At 39.4% G+C, this 21,148-nt stretch overlaps 1 protein-coding gene across 4 annotated transcripts in view; it reads left to right on the plus strand.

The window, feature by feature from the left end:
* Nucleotides 1–256: 256 nt before the first annotated feature.
* Nucleotides 257–21,148, plus strand: part of RNF19A (ring finger protein 19A, RBR E3 ubiquitin protein ligase) — a 53,859-nt gene continuing 32,967 nt past the window's right edge. Inside the window, exons 1-2 of one of the 4 annotated variants that reach the window (XM_023726038.1) lie at nucleotides 388–535; nucleotides 2,825–2,935. The gene's annotated coding sequence lies outside the window, so the exon portion shown is untranslated. Of the gene's footprint in view, nucleotides 536–909; nucleotides 2,936–21,148 lie in introns of those variants that run through there. The other 3 variants (XM_004370731.2, XM_023726039.1, XM_023726037.1) reach the window with 3 other exon arrangements.

Here is a 21,148-nt window from a genome sequence, read left to right on the forward strand (position 1 = left end):
GCTGCAGGCAAGAGTAGGAGCAAGTGCTGCAGGCAAGAATACGAGCAAGCGCCGCTAACCACCCCGCGCTGAGGTCAGGCATCAAGGACGCGTTTCGAGCCGCCCGAGATGTAGACGCAGCGTTCACGGGAGGCGGCAGGGAGGACGTGCGTGAGGAAACTACCACGTCCCAGGACCGCCCGCGGCAGGCCCGCTGGGCGTGACGCTATGACGCAAGGCTCGCGGGCGGTGCGCCTGAGTGGGGCGGGGCGGGGCGGGGCGGGGGCAGGAAGAAGGAGTGGGAGGGGGAGGCGGAGAAAGCGGGGGCTGAGGAAGGGGGAGAATGGCAGTTGCGGGGCTGGTTCCCAAGAGAAGCGGTCGAGCCAGAACTGCGGAGGAGTTCGGAAAAGTGGCCGTCCGAACCCCTCCCCTCCGTTTCCCCCGCCCCAGCTGAGAGGGGCCTCCCCTGAACTTCCTTCAGCTTCTGCTGCCGCTGCTAGGAGATGGGCCTGATCACCCGCAACCCGGCGCCCACCGTCGCTCTGTGGAGTTGAAGGTACGGGTGGGCACCGGAGGAGATTACGCCCGGGATCGGGAGGGCAGGGGCGGCTCCTGTTTCCGACCTGAGGTCCTCTGGCCCGGCCCCCGCCCTCGCGCCCCTCCCCGGGACAGAAATGGATTCGGTGGGAAAGGCGCCCCTTCCCCGGGGTTGGGGCCGGGGGTCAGGCCTCGAGCTGGTTCCGGGTCTCCCGCCTGGCCCCAGAGCGGACGCCCGGTTGGGTGAGGCGGAGTGTGGGATCCGCCCCGAACCCTCTTCTGGCCTGGGAAGTCTGTGGAGCCGGCGGCCGGCTCGGCCGTAGGGTGACGGGCGAGGTGGCCCCCCCCCCCGCCCCAGCACTTTTGGGGCCATCGTAGCAGGCGAAACCTAAGGGCGGCCGAGGAGGGGAGGCGGCGGGGGCGGAGCGCATTCCTGGTGGGTGAAATCGGCTCTAACGCGACCGATTTTCGGGCCTCGCTGCAAATTCGTAGCCCCGGCCCTCGCCCCCCACCCTCTGCCTCCTGGGGCCCTAGGGAAAGGGAGGCATGCACCGGGGAAGGTTCGTCCAGGAGAACTACCACCCCCTTCAAAAACAAACAAAGAATATAATAATAACGCCGCAAAATGGTGCAGCATTGGGGTAAAGTATATGTTAATAAGGATCTTCCGGAACTGTGCTTCTAATGCTAAACCTTTAGGGTGTTTCGAACCCTCACCCAGCAAGTAATGCAACTACTTTCCTGTTTTTCATTTGGATTCCCCTCTCGTTGCTCTTTCTTCCCATTTCCATTAATGGGAAGAAAAAGAAGTTTAGGGTTAATTAGCCCGACGACAAGGGCAGTAAATAAAAGAGGGGAGAGAGTGGTTAAGGCTATATATGGGAGAAAGAAAGCACTTAATTTTTTCCGTGGTCCTTGAAGATAGAAATATAGGAACAATGCTTTATTCTTGTTAACATTTACTACTGAAAATGTTGTTAGGTTGACGTTGGAAAGGATAGCGTTTAAGTGGCACTGAAATTTCCAACCTAGTTGTTGGCTGGAAATGCTCGTTTTAAATGTTGGTAAACAGTGGAGGCATAAAGCAACCCTTTTCCCTGCCTTAAATGTTTGTGATCTTTGTTTTCCATTCTACTTTTTTGTAAGAACACGGCTGTTGTTTCATTGTTTAACCTAGATTCCTTGTCCCTTTTGGGTATATGAGTCTGACGGTATTCCTAAGTTTTTTTCAGTTTTGCCATTAAGCCGTGATCTCTTTCTTACTGCACATCTTACCACTTTCTGTTTATAATTCAAGCTGTTACCGTATATGCCTGTTCATGCTTCTCTTAAACCAACTGTCTGAATTGAATTAAAAATTAAAGACCTCTTTATTTAGAAAATGGCAGTGATGTTATGTTGATTCTTATTTTCGAATGTTCCTCCCTTACTATATGCAATTGCACGGTAAGGATCTAGAATTAAGTGTTGGGTCTTAATAAACCAAATCCTGCCCTGCCCCTGCAAAAAGACCTTTTTATTTGGTAATTTAATGTTCAGCTTCTTAATGTTCTCTCTTTTTTATTACTGTATACAATATAACTGAAGCTTAAATTTCATGTGTCGATGGAGAGTTTTAATATTGTCACAAGGTGTCTTTCTAAGGAAAGAAAATTACATTTGGTAAGTAATAATTACTGTGTTTTTTCAGTATTTCTGGCTTACAGAAGGACACCAGTAAGGTTAACTTTTAAAACTGCAACATTATTTTGAGAACTGAAACACAACCCAATTCTTAGTCTCCAAATAGTAGCTAATTGAAATATTGTTGTTTCATTTGGGGGATGTCTCGTTTGATCATTAGAGCTTATATGAAGAACTGTCCATGTTATTGCCATCGAACCAGTGTTGCAGTTTATTTTTTAAATTTTGGAGTTGCGGAATTTTTCATGCCTTTTTACTTGACTAAATGAAACCGTATTATTTTCTACCTAAGATGAAAGATGGTACTTCAGCATCTTAGTGGATATTAAATGTGGTTCTCAAAAATTGAACATAGGTGAAGTTATAAAGTAATATTTTCGCAGTTGTGGATGTAAGACACTTGGGGTCACCTCAAGGGATCAAATTGAAAGACAGTATTTGTTCTTATGTGATTGCTCTGTGGAATTAAATATGGATAATTAAGGCAAACTTTTTTTTAACATTTGAAAGACTCTTTTTGTATATCTTGGCAGGTTCTCGTTTTTATCCTAAACACTTTAAATTTATCTCAGAATTTCTTTGGTTTCTAATCATGTCTTTCCCTCCCTCTCCCTACTTTTTTTAGCTGGAGGGCCCCAAGGATTGAGATTTTTCCAAGAGGGAGGAAAAAGACAAAGTACATGTGATAACATGTAAAAAGCCCCTAGTCAAGTGTTGGGCACAGAGTAAGCTGGAGGTAAATTTTGTTGCATTTTCATCTGAATTGCCTATTTATATTTCTTCTCTACTAAGGCTATATAGGAATTCTTAAAAGAATGCTTATTTGTTTTTCTGATGCTACTAACAAGTGACAACTGGTTGTCAAATGCAGGCTAGTTTCCTACAGACTAAACTCTTTTATCATTTGGGGCCAAGAGAAAAATTAGTCCATCTTGAGCTGAAAGCCAAAGTAAAGTTGCATTTTTAAATTTATGTTTGATTGCCCGTTGCATAGTATTTAGCAAACCAGAACATCATAGCACAGTAGTTGTTTAATGATTGTCTGAAAGGATCCATGATCATATATGAAGTACTTTAGCTTAAAGGCTTTGGTTTGACTCCTATTACAAAATGTTAATCTGATTACTTATGAAGAATAGCTACATTTTCTATACTTTGGCTATTTTCTTCTCCACTCACAAGCTAAGTTTAAATTTTCTTTGGCCATTTTTTTTTCTTAAGTCATAGGTTGTCAGTTGTTAGCTGACAGAAGATGCATAACATGGAAACAACATCTGTGCATAACCACACCTGCACAGCTAAAGACTGAGGGATCATATTCCTTTGCTAAACACATCTGTATTTCAGATGGTCATAGGCTTCAACCAAAAAAGATAGTGAAATCATTTTGAATGCTTAAAACTTGGATATTTCACTTGTTTCTTGATAGCTATCATATGTCAGTGATATTTTCTGTATTAAAGTGTGAAAAATTAGCACCTTTTGATAAAATAGTTTTTGCTCGTATTGCTCTTTGTAGTTGTCAGTAAGAGCTGAAGAATTGTTTTTTTAATTTGTAGCATTTTCTTGAAAGCTATGCCTTTAGCCTTAACAGCCTTATATATCTTTTCCTATTCATGTTACTTAGTATTTTATATAAAAAATCATTCACTAGAGAATTACTATTTGTTAATTTGTTTTAAAAGTCCTATTTGGGAAAAATTTGGTTATTTGGAAGCCTCAGTAGCACAAACTAATAGAGTTGTTTTAGTTCTTAAATAGTTTGTGCATTGAGTTATGAAGCAAAATACTGCTTGGAAATCACCCTAGTTTATTTAAGCCCAAAAGAAACTTCAAAATTAAGTCTTGGGTCCAAAAAAAACTGGAGTTAGCCTCTTAAGATTATGGACATTTAACATTTTCAGCCTCTCACCTCTAGAGACCCCTGAGAGTATAAATAGCCCTGTTGTAATGTGAATAGTAGGCAGGTTGCCAGTTGAAGAGAGACTGTGGTAGAGGTGGGCCATAAGGAGGTAAGGAACAAGAAACCAAGAGAAGCTATTGGGAATGTTACAGTATTAGGCTTCAAGGTAAACATATAGCATAATAATATATCACAAAAATAGACTACCATTAGTATGAATCTGCTGGTGATTTGTATTTTGTGATTTCTAAGTCAGGTACAGGTAGTCCCCAACTTACAATGGGGTTCCGTTCCAATGACTCCATCGTTAAGTTGTTCTGACGTAAGTCAAACGCCTCTTTTTTTTTTTTTAATTTTCATCATTATTGCCTTTTATTATCAGTATGTTTATAAATCCAATCTTTGAGGATCTGTAGGGAACATTTGAGAATGATAACATCAGCAAATTACACACTGCAACATTGTATGTAGTACATATTACTAATGATAAGATGTACAAAAAATAAAACAAGATGGTTGTAAGTTCAGTCCATTGTAACTCGAATACGTCATAAGTCAGGGACTACCTGTATTGGCATTTGCCCAAAAGAATGGTAGTGTTTTTGTTCTAAATTAAATTATTTTTATGTGTTATCTGAAATGAGATAATTGAAGTGTGTAATAGAAGTATAGGAGATAACATAAGCTGTGTGATGGCAGGGACTATTCTCTTTGTTCACTCTTAAGGTGTTAGCACTTAGCATAGAACCTGACAATAATAGGTGCTGAATAAGTATTTGTTAACTGAGTAAGTTACCTATAATATGTAAGGTATCTATATCATAACCTTCTCTACAGCAATGCTGTCCAATAGAAATGTAATGTAAACCACATATGTAATTTAAGATTTTCTAGTAGTTACATTTAAAAAGTAAAAAGAAACAGGTGGAATTAATTTTAATATCTTATTTAATCTAACATATCCAAAATATTATCATGTCAACATGCATTAATGAGTGATTCGATATTCTTTTATGCATACCAAGTCTAAGTGTATATTTTACATTTAGAGCTCAATATAATTCAGTCCACATTTCAAGGGGACAGCTTAGCTCTAGGGGTATTTTGTATGACATATGATAGCTTCTAGAAATTTCATATTCCTTTCCATAAAAATTCTTTTGTCTTTTTGATAGACTTTTTCTGATTGACATGTCTTTTAAGGCCAAATACAGAAGTGCATATGCCATTAAACTAGAATTACTGAGTTGAATTGAAAGTTAGGAAACCTGACTTGCTCAGTTTTACAACTCCTCAAAAATGACATTGTGTCTCACTGTCTTTCCTTGTCTATAAAATGACATAATCTAATCTAGGAATGTGCTATCATCTGTTTCATTGGGGATTAGGATAAATTATTTCTTTGAAATGCTCAACTACTCAGACAAGACTGTTAAAAAGAGAACTTTTCATTATTAGCAGCTTGTCCTAACAAGGCTCAGTATAAAAACAAAAGGAAGAAGTCCCTGTGAGACTACTGCTTGTGGAGTGTCATGTTACCTTCCACGTTGGAATCGGTTACAATGAATAAGTCAATACAAGGTGCTCTTGTAACATACAGAATCAGGAGAGTTGACGAGGGTGGTTTAAGCACCAAATTTTAAACCCTTGGTCTATTTAAATACTGCCTGAACTATAACCTTCAGTTTTTGTATGAATAACCAGGGCTTCTTATATAGAAATCCTTAAAATCATGAAATAAGGTCCTTAGAAAGAGGGAGTGGGAATTAGTACATGTAAGTAGGTAAGTAGAGAAGGTAAAATAACCATTTAGAAAAGCCTGTCATCTCAGAGTATATGATGCATAGCACAATGACTATAATTCTTCTATCTGAACCAAGGGTGGCAGTGGTTATCTGGTAAGCATCTGAGACACTTCTCGTTATAATAGCCAAATCAAATAGATGTCACCTTATTCCCTTTAATCAAAAAAATAAAAAAGGGAGGGGGACTTACTTTATTATAGATGAACATTAAGTGTCCTTTGGTATTTTGCATAAACACAGCACACTGATGTCCTTAGCAAAAATGTCTGAAACCATATTGTAGTGGTTGAATGGTAGCATTCCAAAATGATGTATGTTCATGTCCTAATCCCCAGACCCTGTGAATGTTACCTTATTTGGAAAAAGAGTCTTTGCAGATGTAATTAAGTTAAGAATCTTGAGGTAACGAGATCATCTTGGATGATTTGGGTGGGCTGTAAATCTAATGACAGATGTCCTTAAGAGAACAGTAGAGGGAGATTACAGACAGAAGAGGAGGTAATATGACCACAGAGGAAGAGATTGAATTGATGAGGCCACAAGCCCATGAATGTCTACAGCCACCAGGAGCTGGAAGAGGCAAACAGCAGCTTCTTCCCTAGTGCCCCCAGAGTACATCTAGCCTCCCAAACTGTGAGAGAATAATACATTTCTGTTACTTAAAGCCACTCAGTTTGTGGTAATTTGTTATGGCAACCACAGGAAACTTACAGTCAAAGCCTTCAGTAAACCAAAGATCTGTGCTTATCTTTGTTTTATATCATGCATTGTGACTATCATGGACTAGACAGTTCTTCCTTTAGAATTCTAATACTACAGTATCTACTTTTTCTTAGAAATATCAGAGGTAACACCCTCCAGTTTGAATAGGCCTAAGAAATAGATTGTATCCTATAAGACACATTCTGTTTTTTTCTCTTGTCTTTTCTCCCCTCTCTCTCCCAACTTGCCCTTCTTTGTTCTTGACTTTTTAAGGTGTAGCTTACATTGCAGGGAGGGAGGGAGTAAAATACTGATGAGGATAGACTAATAGGTTTTTGCATCCTTAAAGATACACCTCCCATTTCTTTACTGCATCTTCCTCTTCTCTTCTACGTCTTAACGTTAGAATGCCACAGGGCTCAGTCCTTACACTTACTCTTCTGCATTTGCTTCATTGGTGATTTCATCCATGCTCATGATTTTATATAGCATCCATATACCAACAAGTCCCAAATTTATAATTCTAGGCCAGACTTTTTTCTGTGAACTCCAGCCTTATCAAACAGGTATTTGGATATACAGTTCTACCTAGATACAAAGGACATCTCAAACTTAAACGTATGAAATGAACTCCTGGCCTTAGCTTCTCTCAAAAACTTGTCCTTTTCACAGCCTTCCCCATTTCGTTTGATAACAGTTTCAGCCTTCTGGTTAATCAGGCCAAGATCCTCTTGCATTTGCCTATCAGCTCTACCTTCAAAGCATTTGCATCAAAATATATTCTCATCAACTGCACTGCTACCACCACGAACCATCATCGTCTCTTGCCTAGATTATTGTGGTAGCTTTTAAACTATTCTTCCCACTACCCCTTTTCACCCCTACAATCTGGCCTCGACACAATAGCCAGAATGATCCTTTTAAACTGTACTTGGAGTCTAAACTGTCTATTTAGAAGCCTCAAATATTTCTCCATCTGACTTAGAATAAAAGCCAAAATCCTTATACCAGTACTATTTGCTATAGACTCAATCCTGACTCATGGCGACCTCATGTGTTTCAGAGTAGAACTGTGCTCTGTAGGGTTTTCAATGGCTGATTTTTCTGAAGTACATCACCAGACCCTTCTTCCCAAGCACATCTGGGTGGACTTGAACCCCCAGCCTTTTGGTTAGCAGCTGAGTGCATTGACTGTACCACCCAGGGATTCCAGAGTCCTTATAGTGGCCTATAAAAAGCCCACACAACCTGACCTCATTACATTCTGACCTATCTCATATATTCTTCACCTTGTTCATTTTCCTTTGGCCATATTCTGTGAACATATCAGGCACATTCTTGCCTTAAGGCCTTTGCAGTATCCCACTTTATAGCAAAGAGTCACATTAAAATATTTAGAAAATTATGTACATCTATATGAAGTTATGAGGAGCCCTTGTGGAGCAAACAGTTAAGCACTTCGCTGCTAACTGAAAAGTTGGTGGTTCAAACCCACTGAGCAGTTCCTCAGGAGAAAGACCTGGCAGTCTGCTTCCATAAAGATTACAGCCAAGAAAACCCTATGGGGACAGTTCTGCTCTGTCACGTGGGCTTGCTGTGAGTCGGAATCAACTAGACAGCACCTAACTATAAAATATAAAGCTAAGGAGCAATTTTTAGTAGTGTTTATAATTTCTGACCTAGAATGATTTGTGGAGATATAAAAATTGGGTTTTGAAAGAGCAATAGAATTTAGATAAGCAGACTCAGTTCCAACTCATAGCAACCCTATAGGACAGACTAGAACTGACCCTGGGTTTTCCAAGGAGCGGCTGGTGGATTTGAACTGCCAGCCTTTTGGTTAGCAGCCATAGCTGTTAACCACAGTGCCACCAGGGCTGCACATATGGTATAGAGCATTTGAAATGTGACTAGTGCAACCAAGGAATTTAATTTTAATTAATTTAAAGCTAAATAGTTACATGTTGCTAGTGGTGATGTATTGGGCTGAGCAGTTCTATACTTTAGTTTTCTCACTTATAAAATGTAAGGGCTAGATTAAAGACTAGTTTCATTAAAAGGATAGGTTCCACAGCCAAATAAAGGTGGTTGGAAAACACCTACTACCTACTTGGATAGTCAGCACACATGGTGCATTAAAGGCTTTTAGAAGTCTTAATTTGTTTAGTTTTGTATATCGTATTTATCATATTTGCTTGACTGTAGAACTTTTTTCTTGTAACTTCTCAATATCACACATGGCTAGTTTTTACTTTGGAAACATTATATTAGATAAATTTCAGAATAGTTCACAGGAAAATGGAGAAGCGATTTCAGAGACAATAGACAATTTGGTGACTGACTAGACTTGAAGAATAAGACAAAAGAAGAGAATAAACAGTTCATAAGCAGGGTCTTTTAAAATTTTTGTTCTGTATGCAATGCCAAGGTATTCCATCAGAAGCATAGAGACTACAGGAGACAATAATATCTTCAGTTTCCAAGTGAGAGATGATAATTTCTTCAGTAAGGATCTCAAGGTTCTCAAATATTTGCCTCGTTAAATTGTCTCATTTACACTCAACTCTGAAATTGATGATATTTATAGAAAGAAATAATCATAAAAATGCTGGTGTTAGAGCCAACTTTTTTAGTAGTTAAGGATTGGCCTTTTTATGAAATTCTGAGAATGTAAGCAAGAAAATGAGCCAGAGGTAGATCACAACACACTAGCCTCTATAAAACTTTAAAGAATGTTTTTATTCAAGTAGAATTATGGAATCATGGATGTTCTAGACTTAGATGGCACCTTGGAAATCATCTAGTCCACTGAGTTCTTTAATTTTTTGCTTTAAGTGGCAAAACCCTTCAAAGAAAGTATTTTTTGAAGCCCTCTAAAACAAAAGTAGAGTTGTGTATAAAATAACTCTTACATCCTTGGTTTTAGTATATTTTAAGTTCTCAGATTTAAGTTCCCCCAAGGAACTTACACCTGAGATGCTTCTTATTTCTTAGTACTAGTTAAAAATTTGAGGTTGAATTTGATTAAAATGAGGCTGGTACAGTTTCTATTTCAATTAAAAATATTGAGTGTGAATGTGTGTTTATATATAACTTATTAGTTCTGTCTGCTGAGAGTGCCTAGAAGCAGTGAGCACACTCAGCATCTCGATCTTTGTTTCTAAATACTATTCTCTACTAAAACAAATCAGGACTCTTTGGAGAGAAGGTTGATTCCAAGCTGAGGCAGGGAAAGAACAAGATGAGCCTTGAACATCTTGTTACTCCAAAAAGTAAGGAAGCACTGAAAGAGTGATGAGAATATATCAGAATGACTCGGAGCCAGCCAAAGGTGGCCTCTGTGGGCCAAATCAGGGATTTTTAAGGTTGGAACAGCACTACTGGATTAAAGTTTAACGAGGAATGGAATATTTACATAATCTCAAAGCTTCTATGTATTAATTACGAAGGAGAAATAGTAACTTTACAGGGGAGGGACCTGGCGGATACCTCTAAACAAATAATTTCTTTTATAAGGGTCAGCATAAAGCTGGTTTCTGAGGTGGAGGTTAAAGATGTCCCAGATGACCAACTTTTCCAAGCTGCTGTTACTAATTTATCATCTCTGACATCAACTACTTCCTCTCCCCTCAGTACTCTCCCGCCTGTCCTTGAGTTCCCTAATTCACTGCAATGTCTCACAGAACTCGCAAACCGTATAAAGGAAATGGCTCACGCAGTTGTGGAGGCTGGCAAGTCCCAAATTCGTGGGTCAGGCGTAGGCTTCTCCCTGGCCCTCAGTCTTTGTCCATAGGCACTCAGCTTTCTTGCTCCGTGGGCCACAAAGCCCACTGCGCCATCTTCTGCAGGTCTCTCCTGCCAGTCTCTCTTTCCTTGGTGGTGGTGGGCTCTTCTTTCTGCTCTGGAATTGGCTTTCTGTTAGGGCAAAACTGACCAGTCCCCTTGGTCGGCCACAGTTACCTTACTTGCACAGCTCTGCCCAATCATCTGGGTGGGAGTTACAAGACCATAGCGAGAAAGGCCATACTAAGTAACTCATCACACCACAACCACCTTAACTGTGATTAAAAACATCATTAATATTGGGACAAGCCAACATCATGTGTCTCCTAATATGCACTGAGGAGGACACAGCATCACTTCTGTGGAATTCCTGCCAAAAAAGCATAATTGAATCTAATCATGAGAAAACATTGAGCGTACCCAAATCGAGGAATATTCTATAAAACAAATGGTCTGTGTTCTTCAAAAATGTCAAGGTTAAGTAAGACAGAGGTTAAGGAACTGTTCTAGACTGAAGAATCTAAAGAGATATGCCAACTAAATGTAATGATTGATTGTGGGTTGTATCCTGCACTGGAGGGAAAAGCTATAAAGGACATTACTGGGACAATTGACAAAATTTAAAATATGGACTATGCATTAGGTAATAGTATTATATCAATTTGAAATGCCCTGATTTTGATAGTTCTGTGGTTATATAAGAGAATGTTCTTAGGAAATGTTCAGTAGTAATGGATATGATGTCTCAACTTACTCTTAAGTGATTAAAAATAAAAAACAAGAGGGGAGGGAAGGAGAGAGAAAGAGTCGGGAATGATAAAGCAAGTATAGGATAAAAGGACATAGGGAGTTCCTTGTACAATTTTTGCAACTTTCTGTAAATCAGAAATTATATACAAACAAAAAGTTACAAAAAATAGGTTTAATTATACAAGAACACATTAATCTGACCCCTGATTAAAATATCCTGAGAACTTGAGCTAAACTGAACGATAACCAGTGAGAAACATGGCTTTAGTAAACAAAGTAATAGTCTGTGTAAAGTACCCTTTTAACTTCTTTCAGCAAACTACTGTTGACCTGCCTACAATGTCAGTCTGTACTAAGTGCCAGAAATAGAATACAGGGTTGAATAAGAAAGAACTTACCTTCAGGAAACTCACAGCAATGAAAACAGTAAATAACTGGAGTATATGGAACTTTCAAACTGATAGTAGGATTGTAGATCGGTCCATCAATTTTAGAAAGCTGTTTTAGCAGTATCTACTAAAGCTGAATAAACCCTATCACCCAGCAATTCCATTTCTAAGTATATATCAAACAGAAATACATATATGTGGTCACCAAAAGACTTGTTCTAGAATGTTCATAGCAGCCTAAAACTGGAAACTACCCAAGTGCCCATTAGTAGTGGAATGAATAAATAAATTGTGGTATATTCATACAATGGGAAATTATTTAGCAGTGAAAATGAACAAACTACAGCTGTGCTCAACAATCTGGATAAATCTCACAAGTCTGATGTTGAGTGAAAGAAACCAGACACACACAAAAAAAATGCATACTGTGTGATTCTGTACATGAAGGCATTTGAATGTGTGGGTCATAACAAATTATAGATAACACTTCGAAGAATGGGAATTTCAGAACACTTAATGGTGCTTATGCAGAGTCTGTAAAAGGATCAAAAGGCAGTGGTTCATATAGAACAAGGGATACTGCCTGATTCAGAATTGGAAAAGGCATTCAGCAGGGTTGTATTCTTTCACCATACTTACTCAATCTGTATGCTCAACAAATTATCCAAGAAACTGGACTGTATGAAGAAGAACATGGCATCAGAATTGGAGGAAGACTCATTAACAATCTATGATATGCAAATGTTATAACCTTGCTTGCTGAAAATGAAGACAGCTTGATGTACGTACTGATGAAGGTCAAAGACCTTCAGTATGGATTACACCTGAAGGTGTAGAAAACTAAAATCCTCACAACTGGACCAATAAATAATATCATGATAAATGGAGAAGAAATTGAAGTTGTCAATGATTTAGTCAGCATCCATGGAAGCAGCAGTCAGGAAATCTAATGATATATTGCATTGGGCATATCTGCTGCAAAAGACCTCTTTAAAGTTGTCACTTTGATGACTAAGGTGCATTTGACCCACACGGTAGACTTTTCAATTGCCTCATATGCACGCAAAAGTTGGATAGTGAAAAATGAGGACAGAAGAATTGATCCGTTCAAACTGTGATGTTGGCAAAGAATACTGAACATACCTTGGCCTGCCAATGAAATGAATAAATCAATTTTAGAAGAAGTACAACCAGAGTGTTTCTTGGAAGCAAGGATGGCATGATTTTGACTCACTTATTTTAGACATATCACTAGAAAAGGACATCATGTTTGGTAAAGTAGAGGTCAAAGAATATGAGGGAAACTCTAGTGAGGTGGATTGACAAAATAACTGCAACAGTAGACTCAAACATAACTGACAATCATGAAGGTGATGCAAGATCAGGTGTTGTAGCATATAAAAGCAGCCCTTGTACAAAAGGATTTTAAAAACTTGGGAGGTGAAGAGGGTACATGTGGCGTATACAGGAGGTAATTAAGGATTTGCTAGCAGAAACAACCTGTAAGAACTGTATGTCTTCCTACTTCAATCTCTCTGCCCTCTCATCTTGTACATCTTCTGACTCTCACACACTCACTGCCTGGTTCTCTCTTATACAGGAGCTTTTGTCTTGGCATATCTGATTTTGTTTGCCTCTTGTCTTTAGTTCTTTCTCCATGTCTGCTTCATCCCTCATTTTCTTCAAATTAATTTTCTGTTTGTTTGTACGTCCCCAAATAAAACATTAAAACTCACTAATGTCACTCAGTTCAAAATTGAAGTTATGGGAGAAAGGCTGGCCTAGCTTGGGATAGGGTCTGGCCATCCTTGCTTCTAAGAAGCATTCCAGTTGTATTTCTTCTATGACTGATTTTTGTTCTGGTCGTCCATGGTATATTTAATATTCTTTACCGTTACCACAATTCAAATGCATCAGTTCTTCTGTCTTCTTTTTTCATTAGCTTCATAGTTTATAGCCTTTTGACTCTTTTGGTCTTAGTTATCTAGTGCTGCTATAACAGAAATACCACAAGTGGGTGGGTTTAACAAACAGAAATTTATTCTCTTAGTCTAGGAGGCTGGAAGTCCAAATTAAGGGCACCAGCTCCAGGGGAAGGCTTTCTCTCTGTGTTGGCTCTGGGGGAATGTCTGGCATCAATCCTTCCCTGGGTCTAGGAGTTTCTCAGTGCAGGGATCCTGGGTCCAAAGGATGCACTCTGCTTCCAGAGCTTCTTTCTTGGTGGTAGGAGGTCCCTCTCCTCTCTGCTCGCGTCTCTCTTTTATATCTCAAAAAGAGATTGACTCAAGATAAAACCTAATCCTGTAGATTTTGTCCTGCCCCATTAACATAACTGCCTATAATCCTGCCTTAATAATATCATAAAGGTTAGGATTTACAACACATAGGATAATTACATCAGATTACAAAATGGAGGACAACCACGCAATACTGGGAATCATGGCCGAGTCAAGTTGACACACATTTTTTGGAGGACACAATTCAATCCATAACACTTCATGACTTGTTCAAAAGATCCACGTTGTCTCTTAATTGTTGCTTTTTCAAATTGGTCCTTAAATTGATGCTTCCCAGAATTCTGTGACTGAATATCTAATGCATATAATTTCACTTGAATTCTCAATGAGAAAACTGTAACAGTAAACCTTTATGGTTGTTTACCTCAAGTGTAATTCTTACTCGATTTCTTTGGAAAATACTCCCTTACTTATTTTCTTCCCTTATAAAATTAATAAATATATTCTTTGTGTTTGAGTTTCAATCTTCTTTTGAGGGGACGTGTTTAGGGAGGAACTAATATGAATGCTACATATCCAAAGGAAAATAGACACATTTTTGTTTATTCTGCCTCTTGTCCCAAGAGATGTTATTGTTCCTTCTGAAAATTAAGCTGTAATTTGAAGAGGATTTTGAAAATAGCTTCTAGGACCTCTACCAAACACTTCTTCCAGCCTGTACTCTACCTCCTTATCTGTGTGTACCATAACTTAAACACACACACAATGATTTAACTAATCAGAGGTTCCCCTCTCACTGCCCATAATTTTCTTTAGGAGAAAGAGGCAAATGAGCTTCTAAAATTGGAGAAGTGGGATGGTGCTATTACTGATAATTTATATATTTTAAAAAAGAAAAAACTTCCAGAAAAAGGGGTTAGGGCAGAATCAACCCAAACACTTACTTCAGCTATTTGGACTATTAGAAGTATTATTCAGATTAATTGTGAAACTCAGTAAAGTCCAATATTTAAAGATTATATCCCCTCCACTGGTTTTTACTAAGACAGTATACAACACTTGAGAGAATTGAGAGATGTTAAAAAGAACTAAAACAAAAATTACACGTTTATCCCCAAAAAGCTTACTCTCTTTTAGCATTTAAGTCTTCTTTTTCTTTCTTTTTTATTGTACTTTAGATGAGGGTTTACAGAGCAAATTAGTTCCTCATTAAACAAGTCATTCATATATTATTTTGTAACATTGGCTGCTACCCCCACGACATGTCAACACTCCCCTTCTCAACCCTGTATTCCCCATTACTGGCTTTCCTGTCCCCTCACTCCTTCTCGTCCTTGCCCCCGGGTTGGTGTGCCCATTTAGTCTCATTTTGTTTTGTGGACCTGTCTAATCTGTGGCTGAAGGGTGAACCTCAGGAGTGACTTCTGTACTTAGTTAAAAGGGAGTCCAGAGGCCATACTCAGGGTTTCTCCAGTCTCTGTTAGACCAGTAAGAGTGGTCTTCCTTAAGGCTTTTCTGAGTAGTAAAACTGACTGTATATTTGTATATTAGAATCATAATTTTTTAGAACTCTAAGGGATTTTAGCAATTATCTGGTCTAATTACCTTGGTTTTCAAGTAAGGAAATTGAAATTTTAAAAAGTGAAGACTTAGCTAAGATCTCAGACTAGTTCAGTGTTTCCCTTCTTTTGATCTATAGCAATATGTATTTTAACCAGTTGATAAAAATTTTGACAGCCTAATATCTTTTGTAAACCTATTTTAAAACTTTTTGTATGTCTCTGGGTACCCTGTTATACCCGACGTTTTGCTCTATGCTTTCCCTACCATTTCCCTACTGGTATGTTGTTTGCCTTTCTTTTCAAAGAGGGCCCAGAATGAGCTACACAAAATGTTTTAAATCTTTTTTTATTGGGAAAGTGGAATGAATAATGCTTTTTCCTTCTGCAGCAGGGTACTTTTTGGAATGGATTGAGTAATGAATATTATTTGTAATAAGTATTACTAAAACCACAAAGCACCTTCCATTCTACCTCCCAGTCAAGAATAGGTTTAAATACTACATACATAAATGTGGCAGGTATGTGTTTTGAATCTGTTTAAGAATTGTGTCTTTCGGAAGGCTGTGTGGCATAGGGGAATAGCTTCTTCTGAACTTTTTGTTTCTGGGAGATCATAAAACTGTCTTAAGGATGGAGCTCAAGATAGTATACAGAATTTATATTTGAGTCTTGGTAAGCATTATTTTTCAAAAAACTTGTGGGAAACTGATACTTGTCTACATTAATACTAACAGCTTGCCTAGTGGCTAATCCCTACACCATTTATAAGTAAGTTGAAATTATTTCAACACCATTTATAAGTAAGTTGAAATTATTTCAACATCACTTACAAGTAAGTTGAAGTTATTTTATTTTTAATATTAAAGAGACCAGTTGAGGTAGGTTTATAGCTATATAAACTAAGAAAATTTAAAAACCTTATGTATTTACCAGAGAAATTCATGTATTATAAGGATGTATTCCAAACATTCTAAGTGGCCAACTATTCTGCTTACATTACAAAAGCCGTTTTAGAGCCAATCATTTGTTTAATTTTATTTCTAACTTTAAGTGTGATAATCCTTCAAACAATTTTATCCAGTAAATGGTTTAGTGCACTGTGTCATCTTTTAAGATATTTATGATAGTTATACCTAATAAAGAGCATGGCTGCACAATGGTTAAACACTTGCCTGCTAACCTAAAGGTCAGCAATTCAAACCCACCGGCTGTTCCACTGCAAAAAAGACCTGGAGATCTGTTCCATAAAGATTACAGCCTAGGAAACTCTGTGGGGCAGTCCTACTCTGTCATTTAGAGTTACTACCAGTCAGAATTGACAGCATGCAACAACATAGCTAATGATTAAATGTCAGACGCTCTCTGGATTCTTTATATATGTTATTTAATCCTCAAAAATCCTGTGGACTGTGGGTACTATTATTATTTCTATTTTGCAATTGAAAACATGAAGTCTTACTAATTTAACAAGATGTCACACAGCTAGTAAGTGCCAGAGGCCTAACTTGAACCCAAGACTTTCTGACTTCAAAGTCCATGCTTTACTCAATAAAATATACTCTTATCACTACTTTGATAATTTCCACATTTGGTTGGATCACCTTTCTTATGAATGGGCATAAATATAGATCTCTTGCAGTCAGTTGACCAGTAGCTGCCTTCCAAATTCCTTGGCACAGATGAGTGAGGACTTCCAGTGTTGCCTCCGTTTGTTGAAACAGCTCAATTGGTATTCCGTCAGTTCCTGGAACCTTGTTTTTTTGCCAGTGCCTTCAGTGCAGCTTGGACTTCTTCCTTCAGTACCATTGGTTCCTGATCATATGCTACCTCCTGAAATGATTGAATGTCAACCAGTTCTTCAAAAGCAACTGCAGCAGTATGTCCACAGGGAATTGCCAGAAATTCAGAAGAGGACGTGGAACCGAGGATATCGTTGCTGATGTCAGATGGACCCTGGTTAAAGTAGAGAATACCAGAAAGATGTTTACCTGTGTTTTATTGACTATGCAAAGGCATTCGACTGTGGATCATAACAAATTACGGATAACATTGCGAAGAATGGGAATTCCAGAACACTTGATTGTGCTCATCAGGAACCTGTACATAGATCAAGAGACAATCATTTGAACAGAACAAGGGGATACTGAGTGGTTTAAAGTCAGGAAAGGTGTGCGTCAGGGTTGTATCCTTTCACCATACTTACTCAATCTGTATGCTGAGCAAATAATCCGAGAAGCTGGACTATACGAAGAAGGGGGTATCAAGATGGGAGGAAGACACATTAACAACCTGCAATATGCAAATGACACAACCTTGCTTGCTGAAAATGAAGAGGGCTTGAAGCACTCACTGATGAAGATCGAAGACCACAGCCTTCAGTATGGATTACACCTCACCATAAAGAAAACAAATCCTCACAAATGGACCAATAAGCAACATCACATCAAATAGAGAAGAGATTGAAGTTGTCAAGGATTTCATTTTACTTGGATCCCCAGTCAACACCCATGGAAGCAGCAGTCAGGAAGTCAAAAGACCCATTGCATTGGGCAAATCTGCTGCAAAAGACCTCTTTAAAGTGTTGTAAAGCAAAGATGTCATCTTAAAGACTAAGGTGCGCCTGACCCAAGCCATGATGTTTTCAGTCCCCTCGTATGCAAGTGAAAGCTGGAGGATGAATAAGGAAGACCAAAGAAGAACTGATGCCTTTGAATTGTGATGTTGGCAAAGAATATTGAACATACCATGGACTGCCAAAAGAACGAACAAATCTGTCTTAGAAGAAGTACAGCCAAGAATGCTCCTTAGAAACAAGGGTGGCGAGAGCTGCGTCTCACATACTTTGGACATGTTATCAGGAGGGATCAGTCCCTAGAGAAGCACATCATGCTTGGTAGAGTAGAGGGCCAGCAGAAAAGAGGAAGACCCTTAACAAGATGGATTGACACAGTGGCTGCAACAATGAGCTCAAGCGTAACAACAATTGTGAGGATGGTGCAGGACCGGGCAGTGTTTCATTCTGTTATACATAGGGTCACTATGAGTTGGAACCGACTTGACGGCACCTAACAACAACTACTACTTCATGTTTGTATAGCCTTTTAAACCACCCCCCAAGCTACTCTAAATTTTATTACCTCATTTTACTTCCCAGCTTTGAGATGGATTAGATAAGTTACTGTGTCTGAAACAGACAACCCCAAAATCTCATGACAGAACACAATGGAAGTTTTTCACATTCTCACAGAAAACCATGTGGATGACTCAGATATCCAAGTTCCCATCTTGTGATTATGCTGTCCTGTAGGCCCTGCTTGCCACTGGAATCACCAAATCAGCAAGCCATTGAGTAAAGAAAGGGCAAGCTTGAAGGCTCTTGGAATAACTTAGGGGCCAGTCCTGGAAGTGTCATTCATCATTGCAGCCAGATTGCTTTGGCCAGCACTAGTCACATGACCCCACCTAGCTACAAGGGGGATGGAAAATATAGTCTTCTCATGTGCTCAGGGAGCTCTGGTGGTGCAGTGATTAAGAACTTGGCTGTTAACCAAAAGGCCAGCAGTTCGAATTCACCAGCCACTCCTTGGAAACCCTACAGGGCAGTTCTGCTGTGTCCTATAGGGTCTCCATGAGTTAAAATCAGCTTGACCGCAGCAGGTTTGGATTTTGGGTTTTTTTTTTTTTTTTTTTTTTTGGTTTTGTGTGCTCAGGCGGAAAATGAGACAGGTAAGTATAACATCATTTTTGCCACAGTACTGTTTTTCCTGTTGTACAGATGATAGAGGTTGTTACTGAACTAAAACTACAAAACCACCTGGTAGAGATGCATAGAAATCAGATTTCCTTAGATCTGCATATAATATGCGCACGTTTCTGAGGAGACATTAAAACAATTGAGAGACATTTAGATTGTATTTCTAGCACCATTGCTGGCTCTTTCTCATTGAACGTCAAATATTTTATCTCTTGTGTCTTACATTTTAGACCTTACAAGGAATGATGAAGTTAGTTAAGAATACTTTTTACTTCTGTTCTACCTCCTAGTTCATTGCATAGTGCCTGGGGTCTTAAAAGCTTGCAAGCGGCCATCCAAGGCACAACAGTTGGTCTGTATTCATCAAAACAACAGAAGAAAGAGAGTAAGGAATAGGAGGAGGATATGGAATGTGTGGCTGATTGCCTCCATGAGCTACTGCCTCCTTTGCCATGAGACCAGAAGAACTAGATGGTGCCCAGCTACCATTACTGAACATTTTGATCAGAGATTCCATAGAAGAATCCTGATCAAAAGAGGGGAAATGTAGGGCAGAATTTCAAATTCTCATCAACTCCAAGAGTTTCTGGAGCCATGGCGAGTGGATGAACCCCCTGAAAGTATTGCCCTGACATGATCTTTGAACCTTAAATCAAAAATATCCCCTGAAGTCATCTTAAAACTGAACAGTAGTTTAGCTTAACTAGTAAAAAAGTTCTCCTTGAGCATTATGCTCTTTTAAGAACTGTCTATATGGGATCAAATTGACAACACCTCTGAAGATTGGATGGGAACCTTTTGGGGACAGTGAATTTATGTTAATGAGGAAGTAACAGCTCAGAAAAGGAGTATGCAAATGGTGCTGTAAAAACAGCATGGGGGCAGTGTCTGACTTCTCTAACTTCACAAGGGGGAAAGAAGAATCAAGATCAACAGCCAAGGCTGATTCCTGTGAGGCAAAGGTCAGACATGTGTCCTCTCTCCTCCATCTTTACCAACTCTGACACCATCCGTCCCTCCTACAGCACCCTGTACTGGGTTGGATAATTCATTGCAGTAACGACACAGAACTCACAGTCAATACTCGACGATTATGGGGTTTATTAGGGAAATAACAATTAACAATTCACGTTCAGGAGCACTCAGGGTACAGTTCTTCCATCAGGACAGCCTCTTCCCAGCCGTGCTCACAGGTACGCCTCTACCTGGCCCTTGGCCTCTGCCCAGAGGCACTCAGCTTTCTCTATTCATGGGCTGGGAGGTCCACCTCGCCAGGTCTCACTGTCTTCAGTGTTACAGCTCTCTCTGTGTCTCCTGGGTCCGGGAGATTCTCAGTGCAGTGATCGCGGGTCCAAAGGACGTGCTCTCTGCCCCTGGCTGTTCTTCCTTGATGATGGTAGGATCCTCTCTCTCCTTTCTCTGGGATATCTCATTTCAAGCCCAGCAGGGTGGTAAAACTGACCAGTCCCCTTGTGGGCCACAGTTAACCCTATCTGCACACTCCCACCCAGTCACCTGGGGGGGAGTTACATGACCATGGTGAGAAATGCCACACAAAAACTATCCATTGCACTGCAGTTGCACAACTCAAAGAATGTAATCATTGTCACTAAATTGTACATGTAGAGACTGTTGAATTGCTGTATATTTTGCTGTGTATATTCTCAACAACAACAACAAAACAAACAAAATTTAAAGAAAAAAAGTATTTTTCAGTGGGAATTGGCATTTTAAGTAAAGATGACATAACAGCACTGTAATATATATAAGGAGCCCTGGTGGCACAGTGGCTAAACACTCGGCTGCTAACTGAAATATCGACAGTTCGAACCCACCAGCCATTCCACGGGAGAAAGATGTGGCCATCTGCTTCTGTAAAGGTTTACATTCTTGGAAACCCTATGGGGCAGTTCTGCTCTGTTCTATAGGGTCGCTGTGAGTTGGAATCAACTCAGTGACAGTGGGGTTTTTTTTTTTTTTTTTGTATCTTTATATACATATTTGGAGCCCTGGTGGCACAGTGGTTAAGAGCTCGGCTGCAAACCAAAAGGTTAGCAGTTCAAA

This window comes from Trichechus manatus, unplaced genomic scaffold, assembly GCF_000243295.1.
Source record: "Trichechus manatus latirostris isolate Lorelei unplaced genomic scaffold, TriManLat1.0 scaffold00009, whole genome shotgun sequence".
Lineage (NCBI taxonomy): Eukaryota > Metazoa > Chordata > Mammalia > Sirenia > Trichechidae > Trichechus > Trichechus manatus.